This window comes from Danio rerio, chromosome 22, assembly GCF_049306965.1.
Source record: "Danio rerio strain Tuebingen ecotype United States chromosome 22, GRCz12tu, whole genome shotgun sequence".
NCBI lineage: Eukaryota > Metazoa > Chordata > Actinopteri > Cypriniformes > Danionidae > Danio > Danio rerio.
In genome coordinates, this window is record NC_133197.1 from 25,623,583 (window position 1) to 25,647,223 (window position 23,641).

The 23,641-nt window shown below is 40.4% G+C and overlaps 1 pseudogene; it reads left to right on the plus strand.

Moving 5' to 3' along the window:
* The first annotated feature begins 1,778 nt into the window (after nucleotides 1–1,778).
* LOC110438276 (uncharacterized) lies at nucleotides 1,779–10,675 on the plus strand (annotated as a pseudogene).
* The last annotated feature ends 12,966 nt before the right edge of the window (nucleotides 10,676–23,641 follow it).

Here is a 23,641-nt window from a genome sequence, read left to right on the forward strand (position 1 = left end):
CACCAAACTCGCCCCCGTGCAGAGGATCTCTTTTCTCGGGCTGGAGCTGGACTCAGTCACCATGGCAGCGCGCCTCTCCGGAGAGCGCACTCAGCTAATGCTGTACTGTCTGAGAGAGCTCGACAGTAAAATAGTGGTCCCACTGAAACTATTTCAGAGGCTCCTGGGGCATATGGCATCCGCAGCCGCTTCATGCCGCTCGGATTACTCTATATGTGACCACTTCAGCACTGGCTTCACGATCGAGTCCCCAGACGCGCATGGCACGCGCGCGCACACAGAGTCTCTGTTATTGCGATGTGTCGCCGCGCCCTCAGCCCTTGGAGCGACCCCTTGTTCCTACAGGCCTGAGTGTCTCTAGGACAGGCGTGCAGTCTTGTTGTTGTTCAACAGACGCTTCCAACACGGGCTGGGGGGCTGTGCGTTGTGGGCATGTGGCTGCGGACCTGTGGAAAGGTACCCAGTTGCATTGGCATATCGCCTGGAGCTGTTGGCAGTGTTGCTCGCTCTCCACCGTTTTTTTCCGGTGCTGGAGCGGCAACACGTGCTGGTCAGAACGGACAGTACGGTGGCGGCGGCGTATATCAACCGTATGGGGGGTATGCGCTCCCGCCGCATGTCTCAGCTCGCCCGCCGTCTGCTCCTCTGGAGTCATCCGCGGCTGAAATCGCTGCAAGCCATTCATATACAGGCAAGCTCAACCGTGCAGCCGATGCACTCTCACGACAGCCTTACATCCTGAACTATGGAGACTCCACCCCGAGTCTGTTCAGCTGATATGGGCGCGATTCGGGGAAGTCCAGATCAATCTGTTGCTTCCCCTGAGATCACTCATTGCCAGTTGTTCTTTCCCTGACCGAGTCCTCTCGGCACGGATGCACTGGCTTACAGCTGGCCTCGGGGCATGCGCAATTACGCGTTTCCCCGAGATATATCCAGCTGCAGACCCGCAGAACCACACACATTTTAGGCACACACAATCTAGGACACACATTCTAGGCAAACCATATATGGGGTGGAGGGGTGGAGTTAGTATAACGTAAAAACATGGCGGAGATCATGACACACGTCGGATAAGATAGATCATATCATTAACTTTATATGTAGACATATTTATAAAGTTAAATTTTTATGTTAAAAATACCGATCGCGGTAAGAAACATTCATGTCATAATGTGATTTGGAGTTAAAAGGTAACAATATGGCGGAGATTACAAAAAGGGTAAGAAAGGTTTATTTAAACGTTAATATTGTTACATGATGTATTATTTTCATAAAGGTTAAGATATCTAGTTGCGTTAAAATACCGATTGTGTCATGTCTGTCGTTGCTATTACTGACATTTTGAATTTGACACTTTTTTTACCTGCGGACAGTTTGGGTTTTTTAAATATAGAGGTAAAGTTGGTTTTATATTCGCACATTCGTTCATTTAGAATTCTCTGTATCGTTTACCATGTTACTTTGAATATTTGATTGGAATTAGCATGCAAATATGACTTGAAAACAACATTAACACTGTTTATTTGACTGTGATCAATGTTGTACTTTGATAGTCATTTGCTGCTAATATGATTTTATTGTTTAGAGTTTGCAAATAATACTTTTATGAAATTATATTATTAAGGGGAAAGTCTGAATGTGTGAATATAAAACCAACTTTACTTCTATCTATATTGTTTACCATGTTACTTTGAATATTCGATTGGAATTAGCATGTAAGTGTGGCTTGAAAACAACATTAACACTGTTTATTTGACTCTGAACAATGTTGTACTTGGATAGTCATTGGCTGCTAATATGATTTCACTGTTTAGAGTTTGCAAATAACACTTTTATGAAATTATATTATTAAGGGGAAAGTCTGAATGTGTGAATATAAAACCAACTTTACCTCTATGTTTTAAATTGTTAATAAATGATTTAAGATAAAGCTATTATATGTTTTTAAGTATTTTACGTTTTTATATTTTAACACTTAGACATATTTTATATTTTAACACTGGTAGAATTATTGTTTATGGGATTATTGTAGAACATGGTTTCAAATGCTTATTTTTTCATGTCTTGTAGACACACATTACAGTTCAGAAGGACAAAGACTTACCTCAGCTCCATAAGTGCCAAACTTGCTGTGAACTTTATCATTGCCCTTTCTGCTTGGAATTTAAGCCAACCACACGGGTCAAATTAGATCTGCATCTTCAGAGCCATTTCAGGAAAGCAGTTAGACATGAAGGTATGAATATCTAAAGTTATTTGTTCACCTGGCAAATAGTTACTTTTATTCATCTAGTAACCTGCGCAGGCTTCTCCCAAAAAATAATAATAAGATGATGTACAAGAGGCATCATTGCATAATCCTCATTGTTTATTTATCTTTAAACAAAAAGCCATCACCCTGATCTCTTGGGCTGTATACACACATGCATGCATACATACAGCCCAGTATTTATTGTAGTATGGTGCATTACTAATGTAATGATATATTTATTTCAGGCTTCACTATGCACAGATGTGGACTGGGATGCAGACCTGGACTCCATTTTCATTGTCTGTACTGTGAAATTACGGTTTTAAAAAGAAGGGATTTTGAACATCATTTACAACTTTGCAAAAATAAATCGCTTCACACTTCAGACAAAAAAAAAGTTAAGGACACTCCAGTAAGTGTAAAAGTGACCATACCGGCTACGAAAAAAGCTCCATCACCAACATGCGAAACAGTGATCAAATCTGCAGTGAGCGAAACTCCAATAGAGTCAAGTGTAACAGTGAACATGATGGAAGTCGGAGAAAGAGAAACCCTGTTACATACAAACGAGACTGTGACCATACCGGCAGCCTTACTAAATAATATGTCCTCAGGCAGGGTCCGTGTAAGGCCTGTTGTTAAAAAAAAATGCCGTGTTTGCGGTATTCTTATGAATAGGAAAAACTTAAAGAAACATATTGACCGGAAACACACAGAACAACCAATGCAGGATATTACCGCTGAGTTCCATCTTACAAGCCAGTGTGTGGATAAGACCAATGGTATATTTGCTGTACTTAAAACTACTAAAGGACAGAGTATTCCAATTCACGTTCAATTAAAAACAAAGGGAGAACATAAGGTTCGCTGTGAAGATAGTGAATGTCAGGTCAACATGGAAGTTGCACAAAGAAGTGGGCTCTTCTCTTATCAATGTAAACACATACGATCTGTAATGTACTGCACGTCCTCTGCAGAACCACTCACTTTAAAGCAGGAAGTTCTAACAGAAATGGTGAAAGCAAAGTGGTTTGGTAGCGAAAAGAGAAAAATATGCCTTACTCGGCAACAGCTTGCTGACAGCCACTGTGTGCCACTCTCTGTGCAAACAATTGGCATCCCACAAACAAAAAAAATCATTTCTGTGTTTGAACCCAATGTGTCCTATTATAGCCAGTTGGGACGTGTAATGGTTGTGTATGATACAAAGTTAAACACATGGCACTGCCCCTGTGCAAAATCTAAACAATCATGTGCACATAAACACATTGCAAAGTGGCACCTGTTTCAAACTGATCGTGAGCTGTTTCGCACTGTCTTCAGCACAGAACTTTCACCAAACAGGCCACATCTTCAATCAGATGAAGATGACTTTGAAAATGAGAGGCCTGTGTATCCACCAAAAGGTCTGAAACTAAAGAACATGGTGTCCTACATTTTTGAAAACAAAAAGATACCTCCTGTTCTGCCAGATGATGTTAGGGTACCATCAACAAAAACCTACCCAAGAAACCTCTGTCCTTCTGAAACAATGTGTCAGAGATGTCCAGGAGTTGTCCCCCTCAGTGACCCAATTTTAATTACAAGGAGGGCTAAAATTCTTTCGAACTGGGACACAATTAAAGGTATGCTGGGTTTATTGTAATGTTTATTGTGTGTGCATTAATAAGCTATGTTGTCTTATAGTTTATGTATTATTATTATTATTTTTTTACATTTTAGATGTTGCCACTTACAGTAAGCAGTGCCCGCTGTGTGGTATGCTTTACCGCTATTAGGAATGGAAGGATGGTTTGCATAATTTTAATGATCACATCATCCTTGACCTTCCCTTATGTCTGACTTTAAGAAGCCTTCTTCAGGTAATTTTACACTTGATATGACTGTATGTGATGTTATAAAGACCATTGTTTAGGTAGTTATTAGTTTTATGTAGTTATGTAGCATGTTTTTATATTTTTTAACACTTAACACAATGTTGTTTTTCAGGTGCACACTGCAGTTAGCAGAGCAGTTGCTTTTTTACAAGACTTGACTGGTAAAAAGTTTCCACCTGCAGATACGGTACTACATGGATATTTACACTTTGAAGCCCTCACAGAACACGAGTACAAGTACTCATGTGTTACCTGCGGTGATTACCCCCCTGTTGTTATTATGGACTTACATAAAAAGGGTGTTTTCCAGTTTTCTGGTATGTTCATTGAAAACAGATTACATTTACTACATTTTAAACGTTTTGTTATTTTGTTTTGGTGTGTTATTGTGGAATATGCTTTTTACAGTAAGTGACATAGAAGAACCTCCAGAGAGCTTTAAAGGGGAGGTTAATCTAGAAACATTCTGGGAGGCTTTGTCCAAAGAGATGATATGTCGTGGATTTGTTACAAGTATGTGCAAACGTACAGCTTTAAATACACTGTGTTGCAGAAAAAAGTAAAAATAAAGCTAAATAATGCAACACCTGTTAATAATTCTGCTGTTTTAGGTGGTACAAATAATCCATTTGCAGTTCCACCTACGTATCACTTCTGGTCTCCTTGGATTGGCAAGAACACACGTCATTCAGACATTGTGCTGAATACAGAGTTTGAAAAACGTCGTTCTTCAAAGTTTTCATCTGAGATCTCTGAAATTACAGTCACAGAGGAGAGGCTCAAGGAAAAACTTCGCAAACAAAAGGTTGGTTAAATTGCACCTTTATTTGGCCAATTTTTTTACAATGTATGCTGTACACAGTAATTTTTTTTAAAGGTAAATGTCATTAGGAGGTTGTGCAAAGAATGTGGATTAGACTTCACCGGATCTCGCAATGACCTCCTACACAGATTGTCTGAAGAAATGAAATCTAGGCAGACCTATGATAAAGTCTTTGAGAAAATCTGGGGAGCCTCTGGTGAGCTTCTAATACGTGATATTTTATACTTTAATATTTACTTTTTTTTTCATTAGAATGGGTATATATATATATGTATATATGTATATCTATATATATGTATATGTATGTGTGTGTGTGTGTGTGTGTGTGTGTGTGTGTGTGTGTGTGTGTGTAAAATTTTGAATCTATTTTGAATCCTACTTTTTGTATTCTTGTATTAGGAGGATGGGGAGTGATCATGTGCCCATGTGGGATAGTCTACAGTCTAAAGTGCAATCTTCGAGCTGAGAGCCCTCGGGATTTTGCTGATTTGCTATTATCATGGAAGCACATCCCCAATGTAATAATTTATGACTTTGCACGTGGTCTTGCAACACACACTAATCTAAGAGTACCAGAAAATATTCCCATTCATCCATACGAAGGACGCCTAACGGAACCCACTGAAGAGAACATAAAATTGGCAAAATCTGGGAAACTGAAAGTGTCTTTGCCCTGGCTAGAGGAAAAACTGAAAATAAGAGACCCTCATGGACACCCTGTAACAGGCTCTTCTGATCATTATGTATTGTCTGATCGTTTTCATGAGAGTAACTCCAAAGACAGCAGAGATGTTTTGAGGAAGATCACTATAGTGCCTCAACTAGCTGGCAAAATAAATAGCCAGGTTGCAGAACAACTTTTCTCAAAGATGAGGAAAAACAACTATTTTTTGAACATGTCTCTGCCTTCTACTCATTTGTTTCAAATGAGATCCATAATTCACCACTACAATGAAAAAAAGAACAAAGAAGTGATGACCAAATTAAGGAAGACTTTTGGATCTAGGATGATGGCGAATATGCATGGACAAGCTGTGCTGGGTAAGATTAAAACGCCTTATAAAATCTTTAACATTTTTACAATTGGTGGAACAGCATTGGCCACCAAAATATATGTATTTTTGAGTTTTTTATATATATATATATATATATATATATATATATATATATATATATATATATATATATATATATATATATATATATACATATATATATTTATATATATATATATATATATATATATATATATATATATATATATATATATATATATATATATATATATATATATATTTTATTATTGTACTAGAAAACATGAACATCTTGCATGGGGAAACCACAGGAACTGAGTTGGAGGACACAGGCCTTACATCTGTAACTGTCCCAATCAGTAGTAAGTCTTCTTTTTATACACACACACACTATATAAGCTATATATAAGCACTATATAAGCTATATATTTTTTTTCCTCAATAATCTACAGAACAAACCATCATTACACAATGACTTGCCCAATTACCCTAACCTGCCTAGTTACCCTAATTAACCTAGTTAAGCCTTTAAATGTCACTTTAAGCTGTATAAAAATGTCTTGAAAGAATCTAGTCAAATATTTTTTTATTGGGAAAAAAAATAAACAGAGTGGCGAATAATACAGGGAATAATTCTGACTTCAACTGTGTGTGTGTGTGCGTGTGTGTGTGTGCGTGTGCGTGTGCGTGTGTGTGTGTGTGTGTGTTTATGTATATCCTGAAATAAACTTTATAAGCCGTTTAATCAGTTATTCACATTGTTCGCTAAATATTTCATTGTATGTTAAAAGATAACATTAACATCTCCACTGAGGAAACCACAGAAGTTGAGATGGAGGAAACAAGCCTTACATCTGTGACGGTCCCAACCAGTAAGTTTTTATATATCTGGTAACTATGATTATTTATTGTGAAATACACTTTATAAGCTGTATTACTCAATTGTCTATATTTATTATTTTTATTACAGAAGAAAATGAAATGGTGTGGGACATCAAACACTTGTCTGCAAATAGAGTCTGCTGGGATTGTCCTCAAAGTAATAGGCAATCAAAAATGGTACATGTTTGAGTGTTTCAATTTTGTTTGGTTTAATGTCTGAAAAACACCAAATGTGTTTCAACAATCAAACTAAAAATTTTGTGTTCTATCTGTTTTTAAGCTTGACTGGGCTTTGAAAACAGTGAACCCAGATGAGACAATTGCTGAGGTTGGCAACATTGTCCTTAAAAGGAAAGACTTCTGGACACTGGGTCTCAATGAGCAGTTGGAAGCAACAGTGAGTAAATATTAACATTTGAAATGCATATCATTAACTGTTTAACTGTAACAGATTTCTTTAAAACATTGGTAGATTGCAAACAGCTGCCTTGAGGTGGTTGCATTGATGGCAAAAGAACAGGTACAGCAAGTCTTAAATGGACTTTTCTGAAGTAGCTTAAGCCATAATTGTGTTACTTGTATACACTTGTATAATGATGTCATTATAGGGAATGGATGTCTGGACAGCAGATGCATACGTTGTGGCTACCTGGTTACCTCCAAATAATTTGGACCCTTCACTGTCTTTTCCAGTAATCTCATTCATAGTTCTAAAAATGTAATTAGTAACTAATTAAATAAAAAAAACAATGTACTCATTATTGTTTATTTTTTGTTTGTTGCTGTTGCAATTATCTATAGGATGACATTGCATTAAAAGATTCAATTGTCTTTCCTGCTTGGATGCCAGGACACTGGATGTTGTGTGTAAGTATTTTGCTATTTGTTTCTTGGATATATGATTGCATCTGTAAATTGCTTGCATTTATGTGATCAGAACCGAGAAAAGCCATTGTAGTATTCCAACATAATAACACTTGTATTTTCCAGGTAATGAAGCCAAAAGATAGACAAATGTGCTTCTTAGATTCAACCAATCCCTATGGGTTGGGTGATGAGCGCTATGTGCACATTTTCAGGTTGCTTTAAAAATGTTTATGGTTCGGTTCATTGTTCTTGGTTCAGAGTTCATACAAGGTTTGCGTTCAAAAGTTCAAAATGTTTCCTTAATAGTTATTTGAATGTTTGCATGATGTTCTGAATTTGCATGTTTTACTGTGTCCCAGTTACTGTGGGCTACTGTTTTTGTAGCTTGAATACTTGTTCATGAATATTCATGTTTGTTCTTCTGTATTTCTTTTAGTAAGATGACAGCTAAAATTGCGCCAGGAACATGGATGCTACTGAAAAACAAGGTTAGATTTGTAATTTGAACATATTTCAATCTCTCACTCTTAACTCAAATCTTTTTCATTTTATTACGGATGTGCCCCAGCAACTTGGCGGCGTGGACTGTGGAGTCTTCATGTTGATGGTAAGGCAATATAATTTTTTTCTAAAAATAAACTAATGCATTATTCCAATAATTGCTACCAGATTGGCATTGTTTTGTTTCTTCTGTCATTGTTATTTTTATCTTTCAAACTCATTTTGTTGCAGTATGCTCTATATGTTGTTTTGGGAGCCCCCTTTGACTTCACATCGGTAAGTTATTTGGAGCACAAATACTGTAATTGGATTGCATGCTATTTAGATATTTAAAAGATTTCTTTGTTTTTCTGTCTTTAAGCATGATTTTCCAAAAATCAGAAGATGGTGGGCACTGGTTCTCTTGGAGAATTTTGGAACTTTCCCAGAAAGGTATTTGTTTATTTCCCTACAATTTATGCCATATTGCACCCTATCCTATTGTGCATGTGCGTGTGTGTTACAGGACCGAAAACCTCCAGAGGACACTATTGGTACATGGGACTACATCTAACAGCAGTGAGGTATTTATCAGTGTAAATGTGAATTTTGTAATGTTTATAAAAAGTTTTAAATAATAGTAAAGTTGTACTCCTTGTTATTTTCTCACTAAGGAGCTTCCTATGATCAGAGACATGAAAGTGGCAGAACAGTGGATACATGCCAATCGAGACATGTTCAAGGGCGCTGTGGAAGAGCCACTTTTCCTCCAAATGGAAGAGGAAGACAGGGAAAAGGCTCTTCAAAACCTCTTCAACATGGGAGACAGAAACCCATTCACATTTTGTTTTTCATTGAGGAAAGACATGGAGATTTTTTTATTGGAGTGCCATGATAAAATGAATCTGAGAGTGAATTCTTCATTTGGAGAATGAAAGGGTTGGCTAATACTATCAAAATCAATTTAGTTTGCCATTATAACAATTTTTTTTTTTTGTAATTTTGTTAAAATGTTTGATAATGCTTTATAATGTTGAATTAGGTAACATTAGTTAATGCATTAGTTAAAATGAATTAACAATGAAAAACATTTGTTAAGCATTACTTCAGCTTATTTGTTGTTATTGTTAACTCATAAACTCAAATTCTAATGCATTTCTTTATATTAACAGCTTAAATGATTAATGTTTACTTACATATTCAATGATGTATTTGTTAATGGATTAGCATGCATGCGTCAAATATAATAATGCGTTAGGTAATACATTAGTTCACAATATCAAATAATGAATCACAACTGCAGTTCAGCATAACACATAACCATTGTTCATTTTAACCTACCCATACTAATTTATGCTAATTAGTTGATCTTCTTCAAAGGAGTTTAACCCAATAATAACTGATGTGTTACTAACACCTATAGGTTTATCACAAAGCAGCGATTATTGATTTTACTGGACCTCAAATTAGCAAACTGTTTAACACATCAGTTCATTTTGTGTTAGTGGTATGTCATGTTAATAAAGTCTTCAAATATAAGTAACAAATTATATAATGTATTATATTTTATATTTTCAAATTATATAATGTATCTTACTTTGCAATAAGGTTCCCATGATTAATTATGTTTGTACACAAAAATGACTAACCTACAAGTTGAAGCTGCTTTTTTTTTGTTTAACATCCCCAAACCATACCCATTAATTTCTATGTTTATTGTGTAGTGCTTGTGTAGTGAGTCATAGTTCATTATTTGTTATTGTGAATTAATGCATTATTCAACACTATATTTATTACTATATTTCTAAGTTTACATTATTTGTGTGTTTCATTAAGTGGTGTATTTAATCCATTAACAAATTCATTAGTGTATGCATAAGTAAACATTAACTAATTTAGCTGTTAATGTAAAGGGATGCATTAGAATATGTGCAAGTTAAGAGAAGTTATGTAATGTTGAAAAGTTATGCTAACCAAGTTATGTAATGCTGAACGAAATCATTGTTAAATGTTAATGTTAACATAAATAATGCACTATAAAAATTCATATGTGTTTAGTTAACATAAACAAATATCATTTAATGCTTAACAGATGTGTTGTTCATTATCATAACATCATAATTCATATTAACTATTACATTAACTAACGTTAACCAATCCAACCATATTGTAAAGGGTTGCATTTATTTGACTAGTATATGAGCCATGTTTACTTAAAATTTAAAAATACATTTTTTTTGACATAAAACTTCCACTGTGTGTCTGTATGTATATGTCACAAAGCAAACATGAATTACAATGATTCATCATGACTACAAATGTATATACAGTAAAAAAAAAAAAAGATCTGTCTTAAGTACTTCATGAATTGTAATAAGTACATATAAATATTATGATCAAACTTGGGAGAGCTCTTATTCCTTATAATGCAATAAAACTAATACATATTTTATAAATTATATATGGTTTGCTCTCATTTCTGGCATGGAAGTATTCTTTGTTTTAAGTATTTGTCACAAAACAATAATATCTCATTATAACCTAGTCAAGCATGTTATGGTTTATTAGATTAATCAATATGATTATCGATTAAAAAATTAATGACGTAGAGTAATAATTAATTAATTGTACATTTGCCTTTCTTTGTACAAATCATACTACCGTTCTCGGGACAGCGTATGCTATAAACCCCAATGGATAACCATATATGGTCTTTCCTGCCTAGATCGTGTGTGCTAGACTGTGTGTGCCTGAAACGTGTGTGGCTCTGCGGGTCTGCAGCTGGATATTATTGGTTTCCCCCAGTGAGCCTGCTCGCGCAGTTACTGTGCAAGGTCAGGGAGGACGAGGAACAGGTTGCTGGTTGCGCCCCTCTGGCTCAACCGGACCTGGATGTCAGAGCTCTCCCTCCTTGTGATGGCCCTCCCCTGGCAGTTCCCTTCGAGAGAGCACCTTCTCTCTCAGGGACAGGGCACCATCTGGCACCCTCGCCGATCTTTGGAGGTCCTTAGACACGAGGAAGACTTAGGTAACCTCCGATTGCGGTGGCTAATACCGTCACTCGGGCTAGAGCCCCCTCCCCGAGCACGCCTATGCCCTGACGTGGAGTCTATTCACTGAATGGTGCGTCTCTCGCAGAGAAGACCCCCGTAATTTGCCAGATCAGCGTTGTGCTTGCTTTACGCCGAGAGAAGCTGGAGAGCAGGCTGTCGCCCTCCACACTCAAGGTTACATGGCTGCCATCTCCGCTCTCATGACGCGGTGGCTGGCGGCACCGTGGGAACGCATAACCTCATCATCCGGTTCCTCAGGGGCGCTAGGCGAATTAATCCACCCCACCCCCTCTCATGCCCTCTTAGGATCTCGCCCTCGTTACACGAGCCGAATCAGATCCCTTCGATCCTCGACTCGGTATCTTTCTATCCCTGAAGACACCTCTGCTGGTCGCGTTGATATCGATTAGAGGGTCGGGGACCCGGAGGCATTTTTTCGGTCTGTAACTCGTGCCTGTAATTTGCTTGGCTTTCTCTCACGTCCTGAGACCCCGCCCACGATATGTGCCCAAGGTTCCTACCACTCTATTTTAATACCAGGTAGTGAGCCTGCAAGAGCTGCCCTCAGAAGAGGCAGACCCAGCCCTTTCTTTATTGTCCAGTTCGCGTCTTGCGTATTATCCGGACCGCACTCAGAGTTTAGATCATCTGAGCAGCTCTTCGTCTGTTATGGCGGTAGGCAGCAGGGAAGTGCAGTACCGAATTAAGTTTTCCCACTGGTTTGTGGATGCCATTCTCTCGCTTATCAGAGCCGAGGTGAGCCGCGTCCCCCGAGAGTGCGTGTGCACTCCACTCGGAGCTTCGCATCCTCTCGAGCGCGCGCACGCGGCGCCTCTCTAACAGACATCTGTAGAGCTGCATGCTGGGTGACACCCAACACATTTGCAAGGTTTTACAATCTGCGAGTGGAGCCGGTTTCCTCAAGGGTATTAGATAACCCCTTTTGTGATTGAGGAAACAATTCGGTAGGGTGTTGAGACACGCTTGCTGCGCCATTCTCCCTAACACGGAGGTACGAGCGCCTTTTTATCTGTCAGTAAAGTTCCCCGTCAGGTGAGCCCTGCAGATTCCTCCGTGGCACCCAGCACTGACTCAGCGGAGGAGTCACTTGCTGGCCCACTACGTTGTTGGTCTGCCCGCTGGTCAGCCCGCGTTTTGGGTAAAGGTGCCTGCTATGCGTGATCCCCACTAGGCGATCCCATATGCTTATTCCGCCACGGTTAAGTCCCCCCTCCCCCTGGGTGGACCCGTGTCTTCCCTCTCCGCTAACCACTTTTGTGCTATGTGTACTCCCCCTTTTTAGGGCTAGTCCATATGTAAATTCTGCCATCTATTCCCCCCTTGGGTAGCGGATGGCCTCCGTAGCGTCCTCCCTATCGGGATTGCACGCTTCCCAACGTACTGTCGTATTTTCCTAGAATTATCTAGATGCTCACGACTTCCCCAAAAATATATCTAAATCCGTAAGACTTCTGTTGAAGTAGGATAAATTAGGGCCAGGGACACGTGCATCACACTTGCTTGACTATCCCCTCATCGGGGGCGTTGGTAAGGTGCAGTCATTATGGCGCTTTCCATAGTCTTCCCATACGTGGATTTTCAATATCAAATCCACTTAATAGCACTGAAGTTCCCCAACCGAAGGGGAACGTTCGAGGTTACAGAAGTAACCCTTCGTTCCCCGAGGAGGGGAACGGAAGTGCTATACTCCGTAGCCATAATGACTGTCCCTTAGCTGTTTGAAAGTCTCTTCAGCTTAAAAGGATGGCGTTTGCTCGCTCCAGGTGTGCTTATATGCTGGGATAATTGGCAATGAAGCACACCTGTGCAAGCTTACGCTGCCAATTCATTGCATTCATTGGCCCGTTCAATACTCTTTCATACAAGCGGCTTCTGAACCGAATCCTTCCCATACGTGGATTTTCAATATCAAATCCACTTAATAGCACTTCCGTTCCACTCCTCGGGGAACGAAGGGTTACTTCTGTAACCTCAAACGTTTTCTTTTATTATTTCAGCAAATAGGGTTGTAACAAATTATTTGTTGTATTATTATATGTACGCATGCTTTCAGAACCTTTCTGAATGAATGAATGAAATACATGGTTTTCCACCAAGGCAACCCAGGGTGCTGAAATATAATTTGCTATACTGGCATTGGGCAGGGTTAAATTACCAAAACAAAGATATCGTTCCAGCATGGGAAAACACATCAGATAAACAAGTATGTTTCTTAAATATTTGCAAACATATTATGGTGTTTTTATGCTTTAGGAGAGTCAAAAACTGTTTTAAAAAAGTGTTTTTAGCTTCAAGGCACTGCATTATTAAATTTGATGTGATGGTGCTTATTATCAAGCATCAAAATCACTGGCTTATTCTTTGCCCACTCAGGGTTCAGTCTTTTTACAGTTTGATGATAAATATAACATTTCTGCACTACATTGGGCTACATTTATGAATTCATGTTTTGGTTGAAAATGTTGACTTGCTCTTATGTGTTTGTCATCAGGTTTAGACATTGTTCCATTCTGAAAGGCTTATCCTGGTGCTAAAAGCCCTTCAGAGGGTTTTACCCTTCATAAAGCATATAGTTGAAAAAAGCTAAGGACCCAAAATCCTCATTGAACAGAATATCTCCATTATGCAACACGAACAAAACATACTCAAAGAATATTAGGATTACCACTTCTACTCCTTTGGAATCCTTCATTCCAATTGTCCCTTTGAAAGGGATCATTTTGCTAACTTCGATTTGAAACTTTTAACATAGGACCCGTTTACACTGTCAGTTGTTGATGCCCAATTCCGATTTTTTGCCTATATTTGATATTTTTTGCCTGTCTGTTTACACGTTGTTTCAATTGTGACCCATGTCCTATACAATTTAAGATGTCATGCATGCATAAAGAATTCATGCGATTTCTAGCATTTGTTCCACGCTAGCAACGATAGAAGAAATTGTCTTGTTTTTAGCTCTGCAAAATATACTAAGTGTAGTATAAGCAGTGAATGGTTTCAGTCGAGATTTACCCCCCTGCAGTTTATGTAATGGTATAGCCCTGATGTGTGTGTGTGTAGTTTAAGATGTAGCCTTTGGCTGTGCGCACACTGGTGTTAGAGAGAATAACGTTGCTTTCTGTGTAGCCCGCAGTGCGTGTATTAATAGCGACAAAGAGCAAAAGTTACAACATGAAGTTCCCCCAACTTTAAAATGATTTTGAGGCCGTGAAAGGGGCGTCAGCGCAGCTTGCACCTACAGTTTATATATGGTGTCAATCATTTAAAGGAATTTGTGGGAATGAGAGAGATCTCATGTCTGGTGGGAGCAAATTGTGGCTACTGTCTTCTTTCCTCCTCCATGTTTCCTCTGTTGTTGTTGCTCACCACGTTGGCGTCTCGACACATGCTCTTTCTTCTATGTCATAAAACCACGGAGAAGCACTACATTGTCACCAGTTTAACAACATATAAAACAAAATGCCTCAATAAATCCGATCTGCCTGTTTACATGAGTCACATTGTCACATATGCGATTTATATCTGATTTATTTCCACATAATAAGGAGGCCTGAAACCGATCTCTGAATATCCGAATGCATGCGTTTTTTCATGCTTACACAGCTATAGAACAGATCCGATCTGTATCACATATGAGCAAAAAGTCGGAATTGGGTCACATTTAACTGGCAGTGTAAACAGGGCCATAGTGATGATGATAGTTATGTTTGCAATACAGTAATAAGTCATTTAGCATACGCTTTTGTCCAGAGCAACTTACAATTGAGGAGGCATTCATTAATTCAACAAAGAAGCAATACAAGTGCAAATTATAACAATGAACTGTGCTCAAAGAATTTCAAGCTGGAGTAAGGGACACCCCTGACATCCGATTGGCCACCCTGGATGCCACCCCAAAATTAAATTTGCTGCAGACAGTTCCTGGTGCTGATTGACATCACATTTGTCTAAAGAAGTTTTTGAATTTTGCCGGCAACGCTCAAGCTATTTTCAAAACAGTAAGCATAGTTTCAAGTAAGAGGAATAATAATACATCATACTGTAATATTTGAAATACGTTTATAGTCCATTATAATGTTTGCTATAGAATGTTTATTATCCGCTGTGTAAGTTAGCGAGGCACCAACGACATCAGTTAACTTAAGATTAAAGAGATCAAATCGCTGACGTTCTTTTTGAGCTGGGCTGATCATCTTCTTATGATCTGATCAGCCCATAAAACATTTTTGTATTTTGTATTATATGTTAGTAATGACATAGATTTGGGTTTTCTAAACACGTTTATTGTGTTTTTGTGTGTGTGTGTGCATCTTTGTATTTGGGCACAGTGTGTGTGTGTGTGTGTGTGTGTGTGTGTGTGTGTGTAACGAGAAGACTGACACGGAGGGATCCATTATGCAGTATTTATTAGTCACACTTTCACTCAAACATACAATACACACAAAGGTGCGAACACACAACAACAATAGCAATAAGGGTCTTAAGGCTGGCGGCTGACAGACACAGAGTAATTTACCAGGCGTGGGTCAGAGGCAGGCGGCGTGATTCAGAGTCCGTGTATCAGGCTTGGGTCAAGGGCAGGCAGCGAGTACCAGAGTCCGTGTATCAGGCTTGGGTCGTGGGCAGTCAGAAGGCAAAGCAGAGTCAGAAACGGGCTGGAGTAATTCACAGGAGATCAGGCAGGATATAACGCTCAGTAATGCTGGCTGGGGCTGAACAAGACTTCGCACTGACTGAAGGTTTGAGTGCTGCTTATAAAGGGTACGTGGGTCGTTAACTGGATTCAATTCAGGTGTGTGCACAATCAGTCTAGGTCAGGGGTTTTCAAAGTGTGAGGCGAGCCTCCCCTGGGGGGCGCCAGAGCATGTCAGGGGAGGCGCGGGAAAAAATCTAATATAATAAAAATATAATTATTAAGTTTAATTACTATATGTATTTTTATTATATTTAAACTTTTTAATTAAACAAAGCAAAAAAAATAAAAAATACGTCAAATATAAGAAAACCTTTTTTACCCAGAAGGCCATAGCTGTGAATTCGCTTCTGTTTGGCAAGCCCGCCAATACAGGTATATGCCTGCTAATACAATGGGTCGGTTTCTGAGACCCACCCCGATTCAAAGCTGTAATGAAGTTCACGGCCCTTTGGCCGCCGGGAAGGAGGCGGAGAACCGAAGCAGTTTTAAAGTGATTTATTAATGACAGTGACGGCAGCTCCGTCTAAACCAAAACAAATGGACGGCAGATCCTCACGGAGACTGCCGTCAAACTGAAAGCAAAAGTAAAATATGTCCGGGTCCGGTCCTCCCTCGGCTTCCTCTGCCCTTGTTCCTTCTTTTATGATCCAGAGCTCCTTCCGTGGGATCTGAGGCAGGTGCGCACAGTAGGTGTATCCACTTATGCGGTGGCCTCACTCCGTTGCCACGGCGCTCGGCCACGCCCCCTCGCCACAAAAGCATTCAAGTTCAGGGCTTAAACCCAAAAGACAACGATATGATGATCAGTATTTGAGTTTATGATTTACGTGGACAGGACCAGCTGATGAACCACGACCTTTATGTGTGGTTTGTCAAAATATTTTGGCTAATGACAGCATGAGACCCACTAAACTTCCACTGTTTTGACTGGGATGGACAGTTCTTGGAACTGTTCTATTCATATTAACCAACATCCTAGTTTTAAAAATGTTAAATTAAAATACTTGTTATTACTCTGTAAATAATTGCTCTTTCATGCAAATGATGATAAAAGCGAGTTAACAGTCTGACATCTGTCTGTGTCTTTATATATATATATATATATATATATATATATATATATATATATATATATATATATATATATATTTGAAAAACCCTGGTCTAGGTGGATGATGTAATGCTTAGAAGTCCGAAGATGGTGGCCTTTGCTGGCCAGCGAGGGGAATGACTGGGACCGAGTCGGTGATATTTGTCTATCTATTTGGAACGGACCCACGTACCTGGGGCTAAGTTTTCTGCAAGGTAGCTTTAAGCGCAGGTCTCGAGCGGATAGCCACACCCACTGTCCTGGGGAATACGTGGGACCAGGACGACGGTGACGATCGGCTTGTTCCTTGAACCTTCTAATGGCGTGTGATAGATGGGTGTGAGCTGCGTTCAATACCTCCTCACACTTCCTGAACCAAGTGTCGACTGCTGGGAGTTCTGTGGTCTCACCTGACCAGGGGAATAGAGGAGGTTGAAAACCAAGTACGCATTGGAAGGGAGTCAGACCTGTTGATGACTTTCTCAGGGAGTTCTGTGCATATTCAGCCCACTAGAGATTTATTCCAATCTGCTTGGTTGGAGTGACAGTAGGTTCGTAGAAAGCGACCGATCTCTTGATTGAGACGTTCTGTCTGTCCGTTGGGCTGTGAATGGTAACCTGAAGTCAGACTAATGTTCACCTGGAGGTTTCTGAAGAAGGCAGACCATAATCGGGAGGTGAACTGGGAACCTCGGTCTGAGACGATGTCTTCAGGAAGACCATAATAACGGAATACATATTCGCACAGCATTTCTGCTGTTTCTAGGGCTGTAGGCAGTTTGGGTATGGTGATGAGTCGACAGGCCTTAGAGAATCGATCCACAACAGTGAGGATGGTGGTGTTTCCTTGGGACTGAGGTAAGTCAGTGATAAAATCTATGGCTATATGTGACCAGGGACGACGTGGGACCTCTAAGGGTTGGAGCAGGCCAGCTGGACGGTGACGGGAATGTTTGGCCATTTGACAGGGGGAGCATTTGTTAATAAAGTTGATTACGTCCTTGTTAATAGACGGCCACCAATAGCGGGATTGGATTAGTTGAGCTGTTGCAGTGCTGCCTGGGTGACCGGAACTGGGATGATTGTGAACTTCAGCTATCAGCTTCTCATGGAGCAACGGGGAAACAAAGATTTTGTTTTCGGGACATAACTGCGGAGTGGGGTTTTGTTCAGAGGCTTGTATAATTTCATTCTCAATGTCCCATTGAATGTGAGGTATGATTAAGGGATTCTTCAAAATGGGTTCAACATCCTCAGCCAAAGTCTCTTCGTCCGAGAGGCGAGAGAGAGCGTCCGCCTTGACTTTCTTTGAACCTGGGATGTATGTGACTTGGAAGTCAAAACGGGTAAAGAATAGAGCCCATCTTGCTTGTCTGGGGTTTAGTCGCTTACAGGATCGGATGTACTCAAGGTTCTTGTAATCAGTAATGACGGTAAACGGGTGTTTGGCGCCCTCAAGCCAGTGTCTCCATTCTTCCATATTTCTGGGACAAAATGGCTCCAATACCAGTGTCAGATGTGTCAATTTCAACCACAAAAGGTTGATTGGGGTCAGGATGACACAGGATGGGTGCACTGGAGAAACGGGATTTGAGCTGGTTGAATGCTCTAATGGCGTCTGGACTCCACTTTACGCGAGCGTTATTGGCCTTGACCATGGCTGTAAGGGGAGCAGCTACTGAGCTGAAGTTCCTGATGAACCGTCGGTAGAAGTTGGCAAACCCCAGGAAACGTTGTAGCTGTCGAATTGTCTCAGTTTGTGGCCATTGTGTGACGGAGTCGACCTTCTGCTGGTCCATGGCGACTCCCTCGGGACTGATTATATAGCCCAGGAATGATATGCAGGTCTGATGGAACTCACATTTAGAAATCTTGGCGTACAACTGGTTGTGAATGAGGCGTCTTAGCACCGCTCTGACGTGCTGGATATGTTCAGGTAAGGAATTGGAGTAAACAAGGATGTCGTCGATGAACACTATTACCCACTGGTTGAGCATATCTCTGAATATCTCAACAGCCTGGAACACGGAAGGACTGTTAGCTAGGCCGAAGGGCATAACGAGGTACTCATAGTGGCCAATAATGGTTGAGAACCCGGTTTTCCACTCGTCTCCCTGTCGGATACGGATGAGGTTGTAAGCACTACGGAGATCCAATTTGGTGATGTACTGGGCTGACCGGAGCTGTTCAAGGGCTGCTGGAACTAGTGGTAAGGGGTAACGATACTTGACAGTAATTTCGTTCAATCCTCTGTAATCGATGCAGGGGCGTAAACTGCCGTCCTTCTTTTTGACGAAGAAGAACCCGGCTAAAGCAGATGATGTGGATGGTCTTATGAAGCCCTTTTCCAGTTCCTCAGAGATATACGTGTTCATGGCGTCAGTCTCTGGTTGAGAGAGAGGGAAAATCCGACCACGAGGGGGCGTGGTACCTGGCAGTAGTTCTATGGCACAATCATAGTCACGATGAGGAGGGAGCTTAGTGGCTTTCTGCTTGTTCAGGGTCTTCAGTACTGGTTATCATGTTAATCTGGACAGGGGAAACAGAGTGCAGACACTGGGTAAAGCACTTATTGCTCCATTTAATGATCTCACTAGATTCCCAGGAAACGTGAGGGTCGTGAAGTTGTAACCAGGGTAACCCGAGGATAACGGTGTGTCGAGGAGAGTCTATCGCTAGAAGGGAGATTTCTTCTACATGGAGAGAGCCTGTTTGAAGAGATATTGGCAGAGTTCGGAATTTTATGTGTCCTTCCCCCAGAGGGCACCCGTCTATAGCAGTGATGGCTAGGGAGGAATCACAGGAGGTTAGAGGAATGGAGTGAGTCGAAGCAAACGTGTAGTCAATAAAGTTGCCAGCGGCTCCTGAATCGGCCATGGCCAAAGTCGAGATCTCAATTTCCTCATATTTTAAACAGAAAGGAACACTCATAATGTCGTTAGTAGTCGTGAACACGGTGGTAGCACTCACCGGAAGAGCCTTAGGTGGAGGTTTGTTGGGACATAAGACCTTCGTATGACCTGAAAGTCCGCAATAGAGGCATACGTGATTTCTCCTCCTTCGTTCACGTTCTTCGGGAGTTAGACGGGTTCTGCCCAGTTGCATTGGTTCAGTGGGAAGTTCAGGAGATACAGGACTGGAAGTGATAGAGCACAAAGGGTTACGGGTGCGGAGCAAAGTGTCTAACCTGATGGAAAGTTCGATCAGCTGGTCCAGTGTCTTCCCCTCATCTCGACATGCCATCTCTTTTTGCAGTTTCGGTCTCAGAGCTTTTCTGTAGAGTGTAGTAAGCGGATCATCAGCCCAGCCTGTTTGCGCTGCCAGTGTGTGGAAATGCAGCGCGAATTCAGCTGCGGGTCGATCTCCCTGTTGCACACACAAAAGCTCCTCACCAGCATTAGGACCTCCCTCAGGATGATCGAACACAGTGCAAAAACGTTTGAGAAAGTCATTAAATGAGGGAAATATCGGGGTGCTGTCTGGCCAAACTGCAGTAACCCAGTCTAATGCTTTTCCTGTGAGCAGTGAACATACAAAAGCAATTTTCCCGTTCTCATCCTTAAACAGATGGGGCTGTTGGGCGATAAACAGTTTGCACTGCAGTAGAAAGCCTTTACATTTAGCTGGGTTACCTGAAAACTTGTCGGGATTGCCAAACGAACTCCGGAGACAGTCTGGGTCTGTGTCACAAAGGGTTGACTCGTAGAGTAGTTGGCGGTGAGTTGCGCTGTGGGAGCAGCTTACAGGTTTTGCAGTGATTTCACCAGTTCATCTGTCAACTGGGTTAAATGCGTTAACTGTTGCTGATGTGTGGTCAGTACCTGAGCTTGAGCTGTGACTTCGTGAGACAAAACCTGTATGGCTGCGGGATCCATGTTGGGCGAAGTCTTCTGTAACGAGGAGACTGACACGGAGGGATCCATTATGCAGTATTTATTAGTCACACTTTCACTCAAACATACAATACGCACAAAGGTGCAAACACACAACAACAATAGCAACAAGGGTCTTAAGGCTGGTGGCTGACAGACACAGAGTGATTTACCAGGCGTGGGTCAGAGGCAGGCGGCATGATTCAGAGTCCGTGTATCAGGCTTGGGTCAAGGGCAAGCAGCGAGTATCAGAGTCCGTGTATCAGGCTTGGGTCGTGGGCAGGCAGAAGGCAAAGCAGAGTCAGAAACGGGCTGGAGTAATTCACAGGAGATCAGGCAGGATATAACGCTCAGTAATGCTGGCCGGGGCTGAACAAGACTTCGCACTGACTGAAGGTTTGAGTGCTGCTTATAAAGGGTACGTGGGTCGTTAACTGGATTCAATTCAGGTGTGTGCACAATCAGTCTAGTTGGATAATGTAATGCTTAGAAGTCCGGAGATGGCGGCCTCTGCTGGCCAGCGAGGGGAATGACTGGGACCGAGTCGGTGACAGTGTGTGTGTGTGTGTGTGTGTGGACCCCCTGAAAAAGCTATGGCCACCCCATGTGAAAAACTGCACCTCCGCCACTGAGATACGAGTGGGTTTACAGGCGGTTTGTCAGGCCCACTCACCTATGTAAAGCACACATCACAAATGGTATGGGATATGGAGTGCACTGTTAAGCCTTACTGTAGATAATGCAGTAAATAACTGTAAAATAACCAGTACTTTGCTGTATTAAAAGGAAACAGTATTTCACTCTAAAACAAGCAGGATTTGTATGTAATTGTGTAGTGCAGATATAAATTACAGTAATTTACTTTAGGTACTAATACAGGTAGTAGCTGTGACAATAAATGGTAAATTACTGTTCAACAATTACTGTCCCATCTGCTCTGATGCTTTATGTTGCTATTTATGAAGAAGTGCATTAATTCTAAGGCAGAAAACAATGATTTAGGCATTGACACACACATACACAGGATGTATGTCTTATTCTAAATACAAAATTGTTAGACAAAGTTTTCAGAAAACGTTGGCTCTTTAAGAGAGCCACTTTAAGGTCAAATTAAAGCTTAGTCACAGTTAAATGTGTTCAAATGTTTTGAGGGTTTCTAAAATAAGTCTGTGTTTTAAGTTGTTATCTTGAACTGTGTGCTTGAAAGCTACATTGTTACCTAGTTAACCTCTCATCATATAACTTTTTACATTACTTTCGTTTAAGTACATTTATAAATTGGATATATTCTATTTCCATAATGTACGGATGCTAAGAGTGTAATGTGTCTTTCTGCTGACTAAGCAGATCTTAAACACATAAAACCATTCAATTCCAATCTCCTCAGTTAGGTAACGTACACTGGAATCATCACAGGGAATCACAAAAAGCTCAAACATACAGCCACCCACACGCAAACCTCCACTGTCAGGTTCCAGGTTGTTGCTAAATATTTTTCAGAGTCTTGTTTCAACCTCTGAATACTTTTGCTTGTTTCTTTTAATAATTACTTAAAATGTTTTAATGAGAATTGATGCGTGTGCCTGTGTTGATTTATTTTTTTGACAAACATGTTTTTTACCATATCTAGAGTATGTGTGTGTATTTTAATATGCTTACTTTTTTTTTTTAATCATTTGAAACTTAAAACTTACTGTGTTTTTTGCTGTTCAGTTTTTGCATGCATTGTCTGCATTGAGGGGAGAGCAACACATTGCATTGAGGAGTAGCTGAATTTTACTGCAGCAGTTTTTTTTTTTTTTTTAGTTTGTTAAATAATTAATTATTTTTGGATACAAGATTGCTTTGAAAATATACTATATACGATAGTTGTCAAACTCAGTTCCTGGAGGGCTGCAGCCAGGAGAGTTTAGTCTCCACCCTACTTCAAAATTACCTGTAGATTTCTAGAAAGCCTCAATTAGTTTGATCAGGTGTTTAATTCGAGCTAAAACTAAAAGCTGCCGTTGACACTAGACTTTTCTCACTGTGCAGTAACTGTTACAATATTTAACCGTGCAGACTTATCACTCTCAGTAATATGTCAGATGAAATCTAAATGTTGACACCTTTGCTATATACACTGCATGTGTTGTTTATTAATTGAACCTTTTTGTTAGAATTGTATTCATATCTGCTGATTTGTTTAATTTTGTTATGCATTTTCTGTTTTATACTTGTTTGCTGCCAAAACAATAAAATACATTTGTCTGGCGAATTTATATTCTTTCTATTTCTTCAATCGCTGCAGTGTTTTCCATACATGTCTCCATAGTGGAAGTTTCCACATAGCATTAAAGTTCCCCTCTCGCTGGGGAACGAAATGGTTACCATGTAACCCTCATTCCCCGAGGAGAGGGAACGGAAATGCTATGTACCTTCGCCACAGCGATTGCCCCTCAGCCGTTAGCTATAAAAGCCTCTTTAGCTAGAAAAGGTGACTCAGTGATGCGCAGCTGGCATCTTTATTCAACATTGATTGTCATGGCTGTCAGCTGTGCATGCTAATGCCACCAACTCATAAGCATTTCATTGGCCTGTTTTTTTACTCTTCTGATGAAATCCCCATATTGGAAGGTTCCACATAGCATTTTTGTCCCTTTAGGGAATGAAGGTTACATAGTAACCGTTTCGGTACTGCCATTGCTATATT